Source organism: Cornus florida, unplaced genomic scaffold, assembly GCF_030987335.1.
Source record: "Cornus florida cultivar Cherokee Brave unplaced genomic scaffold, ASM3098733v1 CherokeeBrave_3.0.0_Hap2_Chr02, whole genome shotgun sequence".
NCBI classification, from domain to species: domain Eukaryota; kingdom Viridiplantae; phylum Streptophyta; class Magnoliopsida; order Cornales; family Cornaceae; genus Cornus; species Cornus florida.
In genome coordinates, this window is record NW_026775572.1 from 95519900 (window position 1) to 95541288 (window position 21389).

Below are 21389 nucleotides of genomic sequence, written 5' to 3' on the forward strand. Positions count from 1 at the left end.
TGACCTTGCCCTAGTTAATCTGATTTATTGAACCTAATGGATGAATACTTTTGGCAAGATCTAAAAAAAAAAAAAAAAAAAAAAAAAAAAAAAAAAAAAAAAACTTAGAAAGAAAGAAAATAATGATCAGTTGACGTTCGTAACCTTTCCAACTCGAGTTATTAAGCCCTAGGAGTGTCTCTACACTTAGCACCCTAAAACCGTCTGGTTTGGGAGTTGTTGGCCTAACGCTTGCTACAGGGGTTGGTTAGAAAGCTTAAGGGACTTAAACATTGCACGGTCATTTAAAAAAATAAACTGGTAATAAACATAGTTCGTTGGAGTTCGTAGCCTTTCCAACTTGAGCTATTAAGCCCTATGGAGTGTCTCTACACTTAACACCCTAAAGCCATCTGGTTTGGGAGTTGTTGGCCTAACGCTTGCTACATATGTTGGTTAGAAAGCTTAAGGGACTTCAGCATTGCACAACCATTCTATGTTTCGCTTATGAGTTACAATAAATTGTCAACAAGCAATAAAAGTTGTCTTGTAAATAAAATCATGCCTTAGGGACCTCATTTAAAGGGGAATTCAATGATTTGAAAACTTGTGCTTTGGAATTGGAAAAGAAAGTAAAAGCCGCATGTTGAGAATTCAATTCACTTTCACTGAAGCTAGAGTTGATTTCCATTCAAGAGATGATAATTGAGTTATTTATATAGACTTTGATGTTGATGCATGTATGTGGAAATGTATTTAGCCAATTTTTGTATCAATGCTTCATATATGCAAGGTAGTTTTCCCAACGACCCCATCTCCAGTTTTTGTCTGTTTCAAGTTGTATTTGAGCTATGTATCTATCTCATTTTACCATGGATGATATTTTTGTAGTAGCATGCCCATGGTTGTCTTTTCATTGAAGTATTCATTGTAGTTTTGCTAAGGGACTAGCAAAATGTAAGTTTGGGGGTGTGATAAGCGCCGAATATTATATATTCAAGCGCCCTAAATTGCATTAGTAAAGTCCGTTGTATGTTAATTTATGTAGATTATCTTCATTTCTATGTTTTTATGCATTTTCAGGTTCATTGGCCAAAATGGAACAAGAATAAGGCCTTGTGGAATCTTGAGCAACAAAAGGTGCCAATGCTGAATTCTGGCAGCAGTAGAACCTGGACTTTGCTCGCCATTTTGACCTTCCAAACTCGAGAAATGGACTTCCCTCATAACATAAAAGATTTAGAGCTCTGAATCAGCTTTCCAAATATTCAAACGGTTTGTCATTCGGAGCTCGGAGCAGAGAGTTATGGCCTTGTTACCAGAGGTGCGCAGAACTGCCTGGCAGCAATGAAATTCTGCCTTGATCTTCATTTTCGACCAACCATCCTTGAGAATTGGATCTCCACCAAAACATGAAATATTTAGAGCTCTGAATTAGCTTTCTAAATCTTCAAACGGTTCATCATTCGGAGTTCGGAGGCAAAGTTATGGCTGTTTAACCGAAGTAGGTCTGGGCGGAGCAAGGCAAGAATGGAGCATTCTGCTCCAATTTCGAGTGCTCGAGCCCTTATTTCGAGTGCTCGAACTTAGGGCAGAATTGCATCCGGAAATGGCCCATTTTCAGCCACTTGCATCTTGGGTTCCTCAATTCTAATTTCCCTCTTTAATGGTTGGTTGGAGATGTTGGTTGGTGGGGGTTTCTAGAGCCTTATCTCTAGAAGATAAGAGAGGGAAGCCACACAATATGATTGGGCTTCATTTTACAAGATTAGAGGAGAGAGAAGAGAGCAAGAAAGGTGTGTTCTTGGAGCTAGAAGAGGGGAGCTCGAAAATGGAGGTCAAGGCTTTGCTTCCTCCTTCCTCTAGTGCATCAATGGGTAACTAACTCCCTTCTAGGGAGGTGATGAAACTCCTTCTTGTAAGCATGTCTTGTTTTTTATTTGCATTTGGGGATGTAATGTATATATATGACCGTTCCATGAACTAGAGCTTTATTTGATGTGAAGAGCTTCAATGTCTATTAATGATCATTTTGAGTTTAAGATCTTGTCTTAAGATTGTCTCCTCTTATGATTATTTTGCTTCCATTTTCATAGTGACAATGAAGATGAGTTTATGGAAATGTTTTTATTGGCATGATGCTTGGGAAATTTGATAGTCTATAGCTTAGGGTTCTCTTTTGATAGATTATTCTTGATTCCTAATGTCATGTGCTTCTACTATGTGATTAAGGGCTTGATAACTCTATGCTTAGTGAGTATGTCTAAGGTTGCAACCTAGTTTAGGTAACCAAAACATGCAATACTTTGATAAGTTATTCTTTCCTATTGATTTCATAAAAATTCTTGAAGGTAATGTAGCAATATTATGTCGTTGCATTTCATGGTTTTATATATATATTATTCCCCAAGTAAATCATGTATTAACATACTTATGGATAGGTAGTGGATTCACTTCCCTAGCCCTCTCTACCTAGATCTCCTTCCTTTACATTTACTAGCATTCTTGTTTTATGCACACTTCAATTACTAGCTTAGTGACAAACCAATCAACAACTCCTTATTACACCTTATCATTCTTAAATAACTCTAGATACTTAGGTTGCCTTAAGACTAGCGCAGTCCCAGTGGTTCGACTTACCCGACCAATAGCCCTATTTTACAATGATTCGTGCTATTGCGAAGGTTGATGTTTAATTGACCAACCTATCAAAGACCACGAGTATTAAACTTTAATACTAGAAAATAAATAAATGAAAGGTTTCAAAACCTAATCAAATATTCTAGATTTAATATATGTGAAACCATATAGCATGCATATCAAGAATGTCAAGTCAGAATTCCAATGGGGTGAATAGTACACCCGGAGCAAATTAACTAATCAAATTAATTAATAAATACTAGATTTCAAAACAACTCTGATTACTCTCAATTTAACCTATGTTGAGGAGTATACTAGGGCCTAATATAATATGCTAACACATATTGATTTCAAGCTAGTTAAGGCCATGTGAATTTATCTTTCACCTAAGATAAATATAAAATAAAAGCTTTAATACTTATTCAATTGCTCTAAATTTAATACATGATAGTGAGCATATCAAGGGGTAATATAATATCATGCTACATGTTTAAACCAAGTCATGAGCAACCGGGAAAATCAGATCCAGTACAAGAAAAATAAATAATAAAATCTCTAGATTTTAGATTTTATTATTTAAGCATGGAAACAAGTAGTATAAGCATCAATATCATGCTATATAATAAGAATTAAACCTAGAACATCCCCTAACTCAATTTGAGATGAAAACCTCAAAGGCCCACTGAAATGAAAGTGCTCCGAATCCAACGATACCGAGAGGTTTTGTCGGGGACAACACCATGAACAAGAATCCGCAAGAAGCCCCATGAAAATCCAAACTTCACTCCAAACCTGAACACAAAATTTGGTCAGAAATGGGTTGTAATAAGGGCATAAGATGCGCGGCGTCAAGAGAAGCATTAATCGTTATGGCCGAAGAGTTTTCACTTGAGGGAAGTGGCCGAAAAATGAAGAGGAAGCATTGCAGCCCCTTGGCAGCCATGGCCATTGGCCAAGAGAGAGGAGAGAGAGAAGAAAATCTGACTTTTCTTCTTAAGACCCCCTATTTATAGAAAATCTCAAAAAGTGCCCCGAAAGGGCTCCGTCGGGTTCTGAAAAGTGAATTTTGAGCAAACGCGCTCAAATGGCAAAACTCTAACAACAAAAAAGATTCCAAATGAGAAAATATGAACAACGAAAGAAACGGCATCAAAAACTGAGTCCCGAGCAGATAGATATGCCCCGAACAAGTTCGGCGGCAATTGAGTTCTAAAACTCTGAAACTGGAGAAAAACGACCAGGATGGAATTCTATGAATTCTATGAATACATGACTTGATGAAATTTGAAAATAAATCCCGTACAAGGATCCAGGCACCAGACAAGATATTTTTTGCAACAACTTTCGTTAATTGCACAATGGCCCTTACAAAAAGGGTTAATTGCAAAACTGCCCCAGAATGAAAATATCTTCCAAAAGATATTTTCATAGATACCCCTGAAATGAAATATCTTCAAAAGATATTTACGAAAAATGCCCCAAGAAAATAAAAGAATTCCAAAGAATTGTGCATCCATGCCCCTATGGATACCGGGAGCAACCAGAGTACTTTCTTGAAAAAGTGAAGATACGAATTTCGTGGAAACCACAGAAGATCAAGATATGTGAAGTCAAAAACTAACTCCGAGCATGAAAAGTGAGGTTATGCCAAAAATTGACAAACGAGGAAAAGACAGAATAGGGAAAAGGACGAAATAGTGCATAGTGTCAAAAAACGAAAAATGTGGAAATGACTCGGTCCTCAAAGGAAGTTGTCAATCCATGGAAAAGAGTCTCAGAACCCATTCATGAGCACTCAAGATGACACTAAGCAATGAGAAATTGAGCTCAGCGAAGGAAATTAAACGAAAAAAAAATCATTCGTAAAATTTCAGGAAAAAGTGAAGGAAGGGAATTTTCCGGGTCGTTACAATACATGATACATATCATTGGCCTCCTGCCTCATCTCATACATGTCAAATACAATACAAAAAGGTGTACTTATGTACACATTTCTTAAATGGAATCTAATATACACATTTTGACATAAAGGGCTATAAGTGGCATTTCAAGCCAACCTTTATAAGAATTAAAACCTTCAAGTCTACAATCATCCAAGCAATGATGAACATCACGAACCAAGTCTTTGTACTTGAACAAAACCCCCAGTAACTTCGGGGTGAGTAAACTAGTTTACTCGTAGAGAATGAGCATGCATAGACTCGATTTCTTTAGAGATTTTTATATTGACTTGAAACAATTCAAAAGGGTCATGCCACCTAACGTCTATGTCATGGTGAGACTCAGGAATCATCCTAAGCTACTTAAGCAATTGAAATAAGATACACGACATACATGCATACCGGTTACAAGTGTACTGAACGAAAATTAAAACATGTTAGGTAAGTATACAAATCATAGGTATACTGTGACGACCTTAGATTTTTCAACCCAGTGTGTCCTGTGATGACCCTATACAGATCCCAAATGCGGAAGAAAAAGATGAAACTATAGTCTTTAGAGATACAACACATCTCTAAGATACCAATGTGATGCTCAATGAGATCACAGAACCCAAAGGAAACAAATGCGGAAGTGGCGTTTAAAAAATAGACAAGAATCAAGCCAGGGGCAAAACGGTCATTTCCAACATGAATGTGGGTGCTACTGAGCACACCATCGGAAAGACAATGAAAAATTAATAAACTTAGACTCAAGAATCACTTGATTCGAAGTCCGGATGAGAATGATATGGCTAACGGAAGAAGGGGCAAAAAGGTCAAAATGGTCAACTCATGAACATTTAACCAGTTACAAGGCCTTCCTAACCGGTTAGAAGGCAAAAAATTCATGACCACAACACTGCCCCAAGTCATCTAACCGGTTACAAGATCCCTCATACTCGCACACTTGTACTACAGCTCAGCAAAAACCTGGCAGCAGGGGTTTTTCGGCAAAAAATGAATTTTTGAGGGCCAAGATGACAATTTTTGGAAAAACACAAAATTGAGTTTTCTACATGACATTGCAAAAGAAATTAAAAAAAAAAAAAAAAAACTCACTGTGAAATGCCCAAAATGCCCCTCCATGAAATTAGGTCATGAGGGTCCAAAAAGCTGCTAAATGCAAAACTGAAAGCTGAACTCTGTGATGGAATTCTGATACCAAGACGATATTTTCTGAAAAAATATGAAAAAGAAACCCCCTCCTAAAATCATGTTTTCTAAGTGACCATATCAAGACCGGAATTTATTTCCTGAAGAAAAACCCCAAAATGCCCTAGACCAGATTATGCAAAGAAAATGTAAAATGAGTCCATAGGAGGCTCATTTCACCAAAGAAGATGTTTTTCATGAAAACAATCATGCACGTAAACATAACTTACCTAATAAGATGCGCTACAATGGTCCATGGCTTAAAAATAACACCAATGCAAAATACGACACCCCGACTGCCAAAATGACAAAAATGAAGTTTGAAACGAAAACTTGGAACTCAAAATTATGAATTGGTTTCAAAATGCCATTTGGCCCTTGGCCATACTTCATACATGGTTAATGAATGCTAATGGATGAATTTCATACACAATGCATGCTCCGATGCAAAATAGCATACTAAAATGCATGATTTTTCATATATTCTCATTAAAGGCAAGATTTGACATCCATGACATAAATGTAATTCCGAAAGAAGTTTGGCCATTGGACTCATGTCATATGCATAAAATAAGAGTCAAAAAGTGTGCTTAGGCATACATTACAAGTTTAGAACTAAATATACACATTTGACATATAAGGTTACAAATGGTTTTTCAAGCCAACCTTCACAAGAATTGAACCCTTCAAGTCCTCAAATCATCCAAGCATAGTGAGAATCTCTAACCTTGATTCCTGTACCTAAAAAATGTCCCCACTACATGGGTGAGTAACATAAAGCTACTCGTAGGAAATGAGCATGCATCGACCTAGCATTTTACAATTTTATCACCTTAATGTGAAATATTTTAAAGGGGCTCATGCCACCTAACGTCCATGTCAAGATGAGACTCAAGGAGTATCCTAAGCTACCCTAGATCATTTCTAGCATAAATCACATCATCCATGCAATTCAAACGATATAGAAGCATGCTATACAAAGCAACAAGGTATAGATTCTCAAAGTCATCAACTTGAAATCTAAAATGCGAAAACAACCAAAGTAGGTCATGCCACCTAACGTCTATGTTCCAAATGAATCTATAGGATCATTCCTAAGTCACATTTGAACAATATAGCATAGATGTACTTAACAACATCAAAACCTACAATGATTCATTAGAAATCATAAAACCTGAATGTACTTAACAACATTAAAGGCATACTATGATTCATTCAAAATTATAATGCATAAATGTACTTAACAACATTAAATCGCCAATAACCAAAATCACAAGTTGTAATTAAACATTGGTTGTCAACTTAGAATTGAATGTGAAATCAAATAGTGGAATACTTGGACATCAAATCTCGGAGTACCAAGACCTAAATGGTTATTCCGGGCATTAACCCTCTAGGAAGACCACCCTAGTGCGCACTATCTCAACGGGGAGAACTCATACCTCCCGCACTAGAGCTAAACTCTAGCCATATCACAGTAACAACGTCCCAAGTGACTCCAAAATAAATAAGTTAACAACTTATATACGTTCTAAATAGTACACGAAACTACCTTCATGCACAAGTAGGTTGAAACCACACAATACATGCTCTAAATCCACAACTACTATAGGATGACAATATCGAATCTTTAGAGTGCGATTCGTTACATGCTATAATAACATCACATGTCGAATCTTCAGTGTGCGATTCATTACACGCTATAACAATATAATTCAATATTGAAAATATAATCTCATAAATCCATTACAAGTCTAAAATTATGCTTCAAATATAATACCAATGTCAACCACATGATTTAGATCAATAATGCAATAGAAACAGAAATTAGTCAAGTAAACTAATTAATTTCTCTAAGTTTCAAATCTCAACCAAATGGTCTTTAATTAACACATGTTAAACAACATAGCATTGTCATTGCATATACGAATCCAAAAACTTAATTAGGCCAATGGAACCTTTAAAATAGATTTAAATTAATCATTTTAATTAAAATCTCTAGATTTTTATACTCATCCAAATGCTCTCAAATTAAAGTATGTTAAAGGACACGCCAAGACTTAATTCAAAAACATATCACAACTTAATTTCATATAAGGTACACCCATGAAAATTAAACTTTCACAAAAGATAATTATTAAATAAAAAGTGCAATTCTTATTCAAATAATTCCAATCTAATATGTATTAACAAACATATCAAAACATAATTTATCATCATACCACTTTTCAATTCTAAACTATATGCATCCTTGTAAATTAAATCTTATACAAAGAAATAAATATTACTAATTTTCTAGATTTGATACAAGGCATGCAAACAAGTTGTATAATTATGGAAAACACTCAATACAACACATACAAAATCCTAAAACATCCCTTACCTCTATTTAAGATGAAATCTCAAATCCCTACCGAAATGAAACGACTTCGAATCCGACAAAAACTTCTAGGTTTTGTTGGGGACAACACAGTGAACAAGAACCCCAAGGAAGCCCCATGAAAATCACAACTTGACTTCAAACCCAAACTCAAGAAATGGCCAAAACAAGATTCCAATCGGTGGAATCGAAGGCCTCGCCAAGACGAACATAAAACACTAAGGCACTATGACTTTTCATTGAAGGGAAGAAGCTCAAAAGAAGAAAGAGAAGATGGTAGCCATGGCTACCATGGAATCCAGCCAAGAGAGGAGAGAGAGAGAGTGAAATTTGATTTTTCACTTAAAGACCCCCTATTTATAGAAAAACTCAAAAAGTGCCTCGAACAGGCCTCGTCGGGTCCAGAAAAGTGAAATTTGAGCAAACGCGCTCAAACGGAAAAACTCCATGAACAAAAAAAAAAAACTGAAATGAGAAAATATGAACAACTGAAAAAACGGCGTCGAAAACCAAGTCCCGAATAGAGAGATATGCCCCAAACAAGTTTGGCGGCAACCGAGGTCAAAAACCCTAAAACTTGAGAAAAACAACCAGATGGAAATTCTAAGATTACGTGACTCGATGAAAAGTGAAAATGAATCCTGTACGAGGATCCAGGTTCAAAACAATGCATTTAGCAATAACTTTCATTAATTAAATAATGGCCCCTCAAAAAAGTGAAAACTACATAATTGGCCCAAAATGAAAATATCTTCCAAAAAATATTTTCTTAGAAACCCCTAAAATAAAATATCTTCAAAAGATATTTATGAAAAATGCCCCAAGAAAAGAAAAAGTTTCTAAAGAACTATGCATCCATGCCCCTATGGACACCGGGAACAACCAGAGTACCTTTCTGCGAAAGTAAAGATAGGTATTTCATAGAAACCACTTAGAACGAAGATACATGAAGTCAAACACTAATTCCAAACACAAAAATTGTGGTTGTGCCAACAAAGTGACAAACAGGGAAAAGACAAAATAGGGAAAAGGACGAAAAATGAATAGTGTCCGAAAAATGAAAATGTGGAAATGACGCGGTCCTCAAAGGAAGTTGTCAATCTAAAGAAAAGAGTCTCAGAAATCATTTCAGAGCACTTGAGATGACACTAAGTGATGAGAAACTGAACTCAGAAAAAGAAAGATCAACGAAAAAAAAAAATGTGACGGCCCAAGTTTTTCAACTCGGTGCGTCAGTGATGAACCGAAAGATGACGAAATAACGGATCCGAAATGCGGAAGTAAAAGACAAAACAATGGTCTCTAGAGATACAACATGGCTCTAAGACACCATTATAACCCTCAACGAGGTCACGGAACCCAAAGGAATCAAATGTGGAAGCAACGTTTTCAAAAACGAACAAGAATGAACCTAAGGGCAAAAATGTCATTTCCAGCTTAAAATTGGGTACCACCAAGCACACCATTGGAAAGAAAATGAAAAATTAATGAATTTAGACTCAAGAATCACTTGATTCGGAGTCCGGATGAAGAAGATATGGCTAACGGAAGAAACAGGGGCAAAACGGTCAAAAAGTCAGCCCAAGACCATCTAATCGATTAGGAGATCCTTCTAATCGATTAGAAGACCTAAAATCAGTGACCAACTCACTTCCCATGCTTATCTAACCAATTACGAGATTCACCACCGGTACACTTGACCCCGTACACTTGTACTATAACTCAGCAAAAACCTGGCAACAGGGGTTTTTCCGGAAAAAATGGGATTTTGAGGGCTTAGATGACATTTTATGGAAAAACACAAAGAAGAAATTCCCCCTCAAAATTGAGTTTTCTATGTGACACGTGAGAAAAATTGAAAAATACTCACTGTGAAATGCCCAAAATGCCCTCCCAAGAAATCTTGTCCAGAGGGTCGAAAAAGCTGCTAAATGGAAAACAAAAAGCTGAACTTTGCAATCGATTTCCGATACCAAGATGGAATTTTCTGGAAAACACCAAGAAGACCCCCCCCCCCCCCCCCCCCAAAATCACATTTCTAAGTGACCAAGTGAAGAACAGAATTTATTTCCCAAAGAAAATTCCCAAAATGCCCTTAAGCAAGATTATGCAACAAAAGTGTAAAATGAGTCCATAGGAGGCTCATTTCATGAAAGAAGAAGCTTTTCCCGGAAATGACCATGCACGCAAACATAACTTACCTATTTGGATGCGCTACAATGGTCCATGGCTCAAAAATATGGCCGATACAAAATACGACCCCCCAACGGCCAAAATGACAAAAATGAAGTTTGGAACGAAAACTTGGAATTTAAAATCATAAGATGGTTTCTAAATGCTGTTTGGCCCTTGGCCACAATTCATACATGATTAATGAATTCTAGATAACGAATTTCATGCACAATACACGCTCCAGTGCAAAATAGCATACTAAAACGCATGAATTTCATATAATCTCATTAAAGGCAAAAATCAACATCCATGACATAAATGTGATTCTAAAAGAAGTTTGGCCCTTGGCCTCATGCCATATACATAAAATGAGAATCAAAAATGTGCTTAGGCACACATTACAAGTTTAGAATCAAATATACACATTTGACAAATAAGACTACAATTGGCATTCCGAGCCAACCTTCACAAAAATGGAAGTCTTCAAGTCCACAAGTCATCCAAGCATAATGGGAGTCTCAACTTTAATTCTTGTACCTGAAATATGCCCCAGTATCGTAGGGGTGAGTACATAAAGCAACTTGTAGGAAATGAGCATGCATCGACCAACGTTTTACAAGTTTGCAAGATTTAAGTATTATGGTTCATTCCACCTAACGTCTATGTCATAGGTGAGACTCAAGGAGCATCCTAGCTACCTAAGATCATTTCTAGCATCAATCACCTCATTCATGTAATTTTAATAACATAGGGTCATTCTTACACAAAGCAACAACATAGGGGCATGCTTACACAAAGCCAAAACATAGGAGCATGCTTACACAAAGCAACAACATATAGATTCTGAAGGTTATCAACTTGAAGTCTAAAATGTAACATCAACTAAATATGACAATTTAGCATAATTAGAATATCTAATACCACACATCAAGACATAGATTCTTTAGGTTATCAACTAGAAATCTAAAAGTGTGTAATCAACTAAATATAGCAATTTAGTATGGATGTACCTAACAACATCAAAATCGCCAATAGCCAAAACCACAAGTCAACAAGGTAAACATGATTGTCAACTTGGAATTGAATGCGAAAACAAATAGTAGAAGACTTGGACATCACGTCTCGGATTTCCGCCGAGAACAAAATGGTTGTTTCGGGCACTAACTCGGAGGGAAGACCACCCTAAGTGCGCACTATCTCAATTCGGGAGAACTCATACCTCCCGCACTAAAGCCAAACTTTAGCCATATCACATGTAACAACAATGTCCCAAGACTCCAAAAGAAACCAAATAAGTTCATAACTTATACATATTACTACTACATAGTAACAAGTTAGCAATATAACTCTCAATTGTGCATAATAAGCATTTCATATCCATAATGCTATGAAATCACAAGCCAACATTATATTCATATTAGAAACATACTCTCATGAATATAAATTTAACAACAATGCTCTTCAATGCATATAACACAATCAAGTGAATACATCACAAGTCTAAATCCATGCTCTTAAAATAGAAACAACTTCTAAAACATGATTAGATCCATGGATAAACAAGATAGAATTTAATTACATCAAAATAATTAAACTCTCTAGATTTCAAATCATTTCCAATTGGCCCCAATTTAATATATGCTAATAGACATATCATGGTCATTACACATATTCACATAAAAGCTTAATTAGGCCCATGAAACCACAAAAATAGATTTTAATTAATTCTCTAAATTAAAGTCTTTAGATTTTCAAACTCAACCAAATGCTCTCAAATTAATGTATGTTAACAAATATGCCAAAACTCAATTAAGAAGCCTAATACAACTCAATTTCATACAAGGTACGGCCATGAACTTTAATCTTTCACAAAAGATAAACATTAATTAAAAAGATCAATTCTTATTTAATTAATCCAATTTTAATATATGTTAACCAACACATTAAAACAAGATTTTCTAGAATGCCACAATTCAAATCCAAGTTCCACATCATCATGAATTTTAAATCTTATACAAAGAAATAAAAATTACTAACTTTCTAGATTTGATACAAGGCTTACATGTATGTTATATAATCATGAAAAATATACAATACAACACACAAATAATCCTAAAACATTCCCTACCTCCATTTGAGATGAAATCTCAAATCCCCACCAAAATAAATCGTCTCCGAATCCGACGAAACTCCTAGGTTTTGTCAGGGACAACACCACGAGCATGAATCCCAAGGAAGCTTCATCAAAAACACAACTTGACTTCAAATCCAAACTTAAGAAATGGCCAAAACGAGATTCCAATCGGTTGGAATCGAAGGCCTCGCCGAGGGGAAAAATAAATATAAAGGCATCACCACTTTTTAGTAAGGGGAGGAAGCTCAAAAGAAGAGAGATAAGATGGCACCCATGGCTGCCTTGAGATCCGGCCAAGAGAGGGGAGAGAGAGAGTGAAATCTGATTTTTCACTTAAAGACCTCCTATTTATTGAAAAACTCAAAAAGTGCCCCGAACGGGCCCCGCCGGGTCCGGAAAAGTGAAATTCGAGCAGACGCGCTCAAACGGCAAAACTTAGTGAATGAAAAGGATTTCAAATGAGAAAATATGAACAACGGAAGAAACAGTGTCAAAAATTGAGTCCTGAGCAGAAAGTTATGCTCAAAACAATTTTGGCGCAAACAAGAGCCAGAAACCCTGAAACTGGAAAATATTGACCAGGAGGAAATTCTAGAGTCCATGACTCAACAAAATGTCAAAATGAATCCCGTACGAGGATTCAGGCTCAAAACAAGACATTTACCAATAACTTTCATTAATTGCAAATGGCCCCTTCAAAAAGTGAGAACTACGAAACTGCCCAGAATGAAAATATCTTCCAAAAGATATTTTCTTAGATACCCCTAAAATAAAATATCTTCAAAAGATATTTATGAAAAACACCCCAAGAAATGAAAAAGTTTCCAAAGAACTTTGCATTTATGCCCCTATGGGCACCGAGAGCAATCAGAGTACTTTCTCACGAAAGTAAGGATACGTATCTCATAGAAATCACTGAGAATGAAGATACGTGAAGTTAGAAACCAACTCCGAACACGAGAAGTGTGGTTACGCAAGCAGAGTGACAAACGATGAAAAGACGAAATAGGGAAAAAGACAAAATAGGGAAAAAACAAAAAGTGAATAGTGTCAAAAAACGAAAAATGCGGAATTGACTCGGTCCTCAAAGGAAGTTGTCAATCCACTAAAAAAATTCTCAGAAATCACTCCAGAGCACTTGAGACGACACTAATCAACAAGAAACCAAACTCAGAAGGGAAAAGACAACGGAAAAAAATTTATCCAAAAAATCCGGGTCATTACAACCTTCCCACCTTAAAGGGATTTCGTCCCCGAAATTATGACGGCCCTGGTATTTTTAAGCCATGGACCATTGTAGAATGTCCAAATAAGTAAGTTACGTTTGCGTGCATGGTCCTTTCCAGGCAAACCTTCTTCTTTGGTGAAATGAGACTCCTATGGACTCATTTTGAAATTTTGTTGCATAATCTGATCTAGGGGCATTATAGACCTTTCACATCATTTTTAATTTCTAATTTCAACATGGTTGAATAGAAAATTTGATTTTAGGGGGGGTTTCTTCTTCGTGTTTTTCCAGAAAATGTCGTCTTGGTACCCGAAATCCCTCATGAAGTTTCAGCTTCCAGTTTGCATTTTAACTGCTTTTTGGCATTCATGACCAGATTTCATGGAGGGGCATTTTGGGCATTTTACATTGAGGTTTTTTTGAATTCTCTTGCATGTCATGTAGAAAACTCAATTTTAGGGGGGGTTTCTTCTTTGTGTTTTTCCAGAAAAACTCATCTTGACCTACGTTTCAAGCCTCAGTTTTGGAAAACCTGCTTTGGACCCTTGCTGTCAGCATGGGCATGCCATTGGGCGCCGGTGCGTGCGCTGGCATGGGCGCCGGGAGCGCATGGGGTATGTCATGGCCTTCGTCGGGCCGCCGCGACGTCAAAACTTCAAACACTCGTTTCTCCCTCGTCTGGACTCCAAATCGAGTGAACTTTTTTTTGAACTTGATTAATTTTTTGCTGTCTTCCCAACGGTGTGCTCGGTTGCACCCGGATCTTCCTGAATAATTACCAGTTTACCCTTTTAGCCTTAAGTGCTCGTTTTTCTTTGTCATGCCGTTTCTCCTTCGTCCGGACTCCGAATCATGTGATTCTTGAGTCCATCTTGATTAGTTTTTCATTCTCCTTCCAGCGGTGTGCTCGGTGGCACCCGAGTCCACAGTTTTTAGAAATGACTATTTTGCCCCTGAGGGCTTATTTGTCATATTTTTGATATTTTGCTTCCGCATCAGTTCTCATTGAGTTCCACGAGCTCATGGAAGGTCACTTTGACTTCTTAGAGTCTTATTTTCTGTTTTCGCTTCCGCAATTTGGATCCGTTATCGGGTAATTCTTCGGTTCATCATAGGACGCACTAGCTTGAAAAGCTAGGGCCGTCACAGAAATCCAGCCCAACGAAACAGAAAGCAAAACCAGGATAACTACAGAGTACATCTCCGAGTATCCCTCACAATGCGTTACACCAGCGACCTCAAAGCTGAAAGGAACACATAAACCATTGTCAATTGCACCCGCGTGCTCATGACAAGACGACCCCTCAAGGGAAAAGTGACCATATGGCCATACGACAAGTCTGAACTCACACAGAGAACCCAAGGTCAGACAAAAGAACAAAAAATAACAACCGTAAGTGTCCCTCTTGACAAACCATCATAAGGAACCAAAAATAACCACTGAAAGAAATCCAAGATAACCACATATCAAATCAGGGTACAGAACAGACACAACGTGGTAGTATGAATAGTGACCAAAACCCGCCCACGACGTACTCAAATGTGTGGTAGCAATAACAGTGCCTAGTGCCCGCCCACACTTACTCATCAGTAAAGTAGCATCGACAACAACTAGTACTCGCCCACAACACACAACTTTGTACAGTAGTATAGCAGTATAAGGCACTAATTCATAACCTGCCCCCCACTAGGTCTACCCATGAAACCTCTCGATACTAATGACATCAATGTCAAAAATAATCATTACCAAAAGCACTATGGGGACCAACATTTTGTGAGAGTTGAGATATGGTCCAAAGATGTCCGACCGGACCATCCTGGCCAATCCCAAAACTCTGACAACAATGCTATAGGTACCGCTATGCTTAAGGTCCCAAATCCTCAATACAGCAAAACCAATATCTCCAATGTCTCAAAATGCCCCTATTAACAACATTAATCAGGAATCCAAAACCTGACAAGCAAATCAACGCCTATAGAAATCAAAACGAACCTCACAATAAGACATTTCATCTAAAGTCCTTCATATTACTCCCTGAAACAGATCAACTACAAGACCAATCACCATGATCAAACATCAGATCCACATCCCTATCACGGATAACAAAATCCTCAAAATACAAATTCACCAAGTGGCACACATATCAAAATGCCAACAACCAAGGTCACAAAATGAGTTTCTCAAAACCGTACTTGGAAACACTAAGTTAAATCAAAATTCCTCAATTTTTGATCTATAACCAATCATCAGAACTACGATTTCCCAAAACTATACCTAGTCATAACTAGGACCAGAAACTTCACAACAATCCAAATCCAACAGCAATCCTCCAAAACTTTTCCTAAAAGTTAACCACATCCAGGTCTCCAAAACGGAAACAAGTCTCCAAAAGATATTCTCAAAAGAGCATCGAGCTCACCTCACAATCAAACAAATCCTCAATGATATGGACACAAGTCCCCATAAAATGATCTCACACCAATCATCTCACTCTGAGCACTACAATTCCATCAACAACTACGGCAGAAACTCCCCAAGGGAAGACACAAAAGAAAGGGAACCACCAGTCCTAAAAAAGACAACACCACGACTCCATCTCTGAAATGAAAGACAACAAGGTCAAAGACTTCACCCCCTACATGGAAGTAAGTAGACCAAAATCTGTCAAATCCTCACCAAGGACTCAAGACAACGATTGTGATCCTCACGGACCAACCAACCCCAAAACTATGCACAATGCAACGAAGGGAAGAGACTCACTCCTTGTGAAGTCCCTAATATGAACCAACACAAAACCCTTATGGAAACCCGCATACACACTACGTGCGACCAAGGGAAACGAATGGGAAAACCAAACCTGGAAGTTATGCATATGACAAGGAAATACAACTACCAAGAAATAAATCTGCTCAAATAGATAAAAATCCAAGGTATAGGCAACACGTCTCCACGTAAGCACAAAAGCATCTCACAAAAGTACAGTAACAATATGGCATCTCTAAGCATATAAAGAAGGCATGCTAACGCCACATAACAAGAAGGCAAATGTGGATAGACCTCCACCTATTCATGCATCATAGTAACATGAATCATACTACTAACATGGTAGTAAACGAAACTGTATAAGACAAAATGATGTAATAATGAACCCTATAGAGATCGTGTCCTAGAGTGTCTAGGTAAAAGGAAAGGACAATTCCTAGTCATAAACTGTCTCCAAAACCAATACGACAACAACCTATCTCCAAACAAACATGAGCCCTTACCACAACAGTAAGACTCTAACAATCTAACTCCGAGTCTAAAGGTAACACTACAAGTGACACTAACAATGCAGTGTTCTCACTACCCGAAACATCAATCAATTGACTTGATCCCAAAAGCGTCATCACCCAAGAACTCCTTAAGGAAAATGGCAACTACAACCAAACCAATAACAACTGAATCAATCACCACGACTGATCCCCAAAACAACCATCATTAATACCGATCAAAGGACAATGCCTACCAAAACAAAACCAACACTAATTTCATCCGAACTGCGCTTGTAGCTAGCCAGCACGGTAACATGACAGTGCCATGCATCCACCCACACACGTATCCGCCCACGAATAATGCAAGTTCTAGAGGAATCTTCCTAGATAATCAAGGATTCTAAGAGGTCTATAACCTCATAATGGCCCAAAACCAACAAATTCACCACTACGGTAACGCCAAATGACTCATTTCACAAGAGCCTAAACAAAAGGTGACCATCCACCTACCTCAAAATCAATACTAGGTTGACAACAACCCATACTATCACGTAACTGTGACTACAATCACCATCAACCTCAACTTGTGCCTTAATGACCAATCCCGTGTCATGCCAAATATACAACATAATTATGCATATACAATTCTAATCTAGCATACGTCACATGTCATGCTCTTTACATTAGAATAAAACAATGCTAAACAAACGGCATACAACATGTAGCACGTAAGCACATAAACATGTTATCAACCAAAACATATTATCATAAAGCATATAAACACATATAGTATGGCAATAAAAGCATGATATGCACCCAAAACCCGTCGTCCTAAGGTTTTCGAACCTAGGAGCTCTGATACCACTTGTGACTGCCCAAGTTTTTTAACTCGGTGAGTCAGTAATGAACCGAAAGATGACCCGATAACGGATCCGAAATGCGGAAGCAAAAGATAAAACAATGGTCTCTAGAGATACAACATGGCTCTAAGACACCATTATGACCCTCAACGAGGTCACGGAACCCAAAGGAATCAAATGCGGAAGCAACGTTTTCAAAAATGAATAAGAATGAACCTAGGGGAAAAAACATCATTTCCAGCTTAAAAGTGGGTTCCACCGAGCACAACATTGGAAAGACAATGAAAAATTAAAGAATTTAGACTCAAGAATCACTTGATTTGGGGTCCGGATGAAGAAGATATGGTTAACGGAAGAAACAGGGGCAAAACAGTCAAAAAGTCAACCAAAAACCGTCTAATCGATTAGGAGATCCTTCTAATTGATTAGAAGACCAAAAATCAGTGACCAACTCACTACCTATGCTCATCTAACCGGTTATGAGATTCACCACCCGTACACTTGTACTACAACTCAGCAAAAACTTGGTAGCAGGGGTTTTTTCGAAAAAATGGGATTTTGAGACCCTAGATGACATTTTCTGGAAAAATACAAAGAAGAAACCCCTCTTCAAAATTGAGTTTTCTACGTGACTCATGAGAAAAATTAAAAAATACTCACTGTGAAATGCCCAAAATGCCCTCCCAAGAAATCTGGTCCAGAGGGTCGAAAAAGCTGCTAAATGGAAAACAAAAGGCTGAACTTTGCGATCGATTTCCGATACCAAGATGGCATTTTTTGGAAAAACACAAAGAAGAAACCCCATTCCAAAATCACATTTTCTAAGTGATCAAGTGAAGAACCGAATTTATTTCCCAAAGGAAATTCCCAAAATGCCCTTAAGCACGATTATGCAATAAAAGTGTAAAATGAGTCCGTAGGAGGCTTATTTCACCAAAGAAGAAGCTTTGCCCAGAAACGACCATGCACGCAAACATAACTTACCTATTTGGATGCGCTAAAATGGTCCATGGCTCAAAAATATGGCCGATACAAAATACGACCCCCCAACGGCCAAAATGACAAAAATGAAGTTTGGAACGAAAACTTGGAATTTAAAATCATGAGATGGTTTCTAAATGCCGTTTGGCCCTTGGTCACATTTCTTACATGATAAATGAATTTTAGATAACGAATTTCATACATAATAAATGCTCTGGTGCAAAATAGCATAATAAAATGCATGAATTTCATATAATCTCATTAAAGGCAAAAATCAACATCCATGACATAAATGTGATTCTAAAAGAAGTTTGGCCCTTGGCCTCTTGTCATATACATAAAATGAGAATTAAAAGTGTGCTTAGGCACACAATACAAGTTTAAAATCAAATATACACATTTGACAAATAAGACTACAATTGGCATTTCGAGCCAACCTTCACAAAAATGGAAGTCCTCAAGTCCATAAGTCATCCAAGCATAATGGGAGTCTTAAATTTAGTTCTTGTACCTGAAATATGCCCCAGTATTGTAGGGGTGAGTAACATAAAGCAACTCGTAGGAAATGAGCATGCATCGACTTACGTTTTACAAGTTTGCAAGATTTAATTATTGTGGTTCATTCCACCTAACGCCTATGTTAAAGGTGAGACTCAAGGAGTATCCTAGCTACCTAAGATCATTTCTAGCATAAATCACCTCATTCATGCAATTTTAGAAACATAGGGTCATGCTTATATAAAGCAATAACATAGGAGCATGCTTACACAAAGCAACAACATAGGAGCATGCTTACAGAAAACAACGACATATAGATTCTCAAGGTTATCAACTTAATGTCTAAAATGCAACATCAACTAAATATAAAAATTTAGCATAATTAGAATATCTAATACCACACATCAAGACATAGATTCTTTAGGTTATCAACTAGAAATCTAAAAGTGTGTAATCAACTAAATATAGCAATTTAGTATGGATGTACTTAACAACATCAAAATCGCCAATAGGCAAAACCACAAGTCAACAAGGTAAACATGATTGTCAACTTGGAATTGAATGCGAAAACAAATAGTGGAAGACTTGGACATCACGTCTCGGATTTCTGCCGAGAACAAAATGGTTGTTCTGGGCACTAACCCACAGGGAAGACCACCCTAAGTGTGCATTATCTCAATTGGGAAGAACTCATACCTCCCGCACTAAAGCCGAAATTTAGCCATATCACATGTAACAACAATGTCCTAAGACTCCAAAATAAACCAAATAAGTTCATAACTTATACATATTACTACTACATAGTAACAAGTTAGAAATATAACTCTCAATTGTGCATAATAAGCATTTCATATCCATAATGCTATGAAATCACAAGCCAACATTATATTCATTTTAGAAACATACTTTCATGAATATAAATTTAACAACAATGCTCTTCAATGCATATAACACAATCAAGTGAATACATCACAAGTCTAAATCCATGCTCTTAAAATAGAAACAACTTCTAAAACATGATTAGATCCATAGATAAACAAGATAGAATTTAATTACATCAAAATAATTAAACTCTCTAGATTTCAAATCATTTCCAATTGGCCCCAATTTAATATATGCTAATAGACATATCATGGTCATTACAGATATTCACACAAAAGCTTAATTAGGCCCATGAAACCACAAAAATAGATTTTAATTAATTCTCTAAATTAAAGTCTCTAAATTTTCAAACTCAATCAAATGCTCTCAAATTAATGTATGTTAACAAACATGCCAAAACTCAATTTAGAAGCATAATATAACTCAATTTCATACAAGGTACGGCCATGAACTTTAATCTTTCACAAAAGACAAACATTAATTAAAAAGAGCAATTCTTATTTAATTAATCCAATTTTAATATATGTTAACCAACACATTAAAATAAGATTTTCTAGCATGCCATATTTCAAATCCAAGTTACACATCATCATGAATTTTAAATCTTATATAAAGAAATGAAAATTACTAACTTTCTAGATTTGAAACAAGGCATACATATATGTTATATAATCATGGAAAACACACAATACAACACACAAATAATCCTAAAACATTCCCTACCTCCATTTGAGATGAAATCTCAAATCTCAACCAAAATAAATCGGTTCCGAATCCGACGAAACTCCTAAGTTTTGTCGGGGACAACACCACGAACTTGAATCCCAAGGAAGCCCTATCAAAACACAACTTGACTTCAAACCCGAACTCAAGAAATGGTCAAAATGAGATTCCAATTGGTTGGAATCGAAGGCCTCGCTGAGTGGAACAATAAACATAAAGGCATCACCACTTTTTAGTGAGGGGAGGAAGCTCAAAAGAAGAGAGAAAAGATGGCACCCATGGCTGCCATGAGATCCGGCCAAGAGAGGGGAGAGAGAGAGAGTGAAATCTGATTTTTCACTTAAAGACCTCCTATTTATAGAAAAACTTAAAAAGTGCCCCAAATGGGCCCCGCCAGGTTCGGAAAAGTGAAATTCCAGCAGACGCCCTCAAATGGCAAAACTCTATGAACGAAAAGGATTTCAAATGAGAAAATATGAACAACGGAAGAAACGACGTCAAAAACAGAGTCCCAAACAGAAAC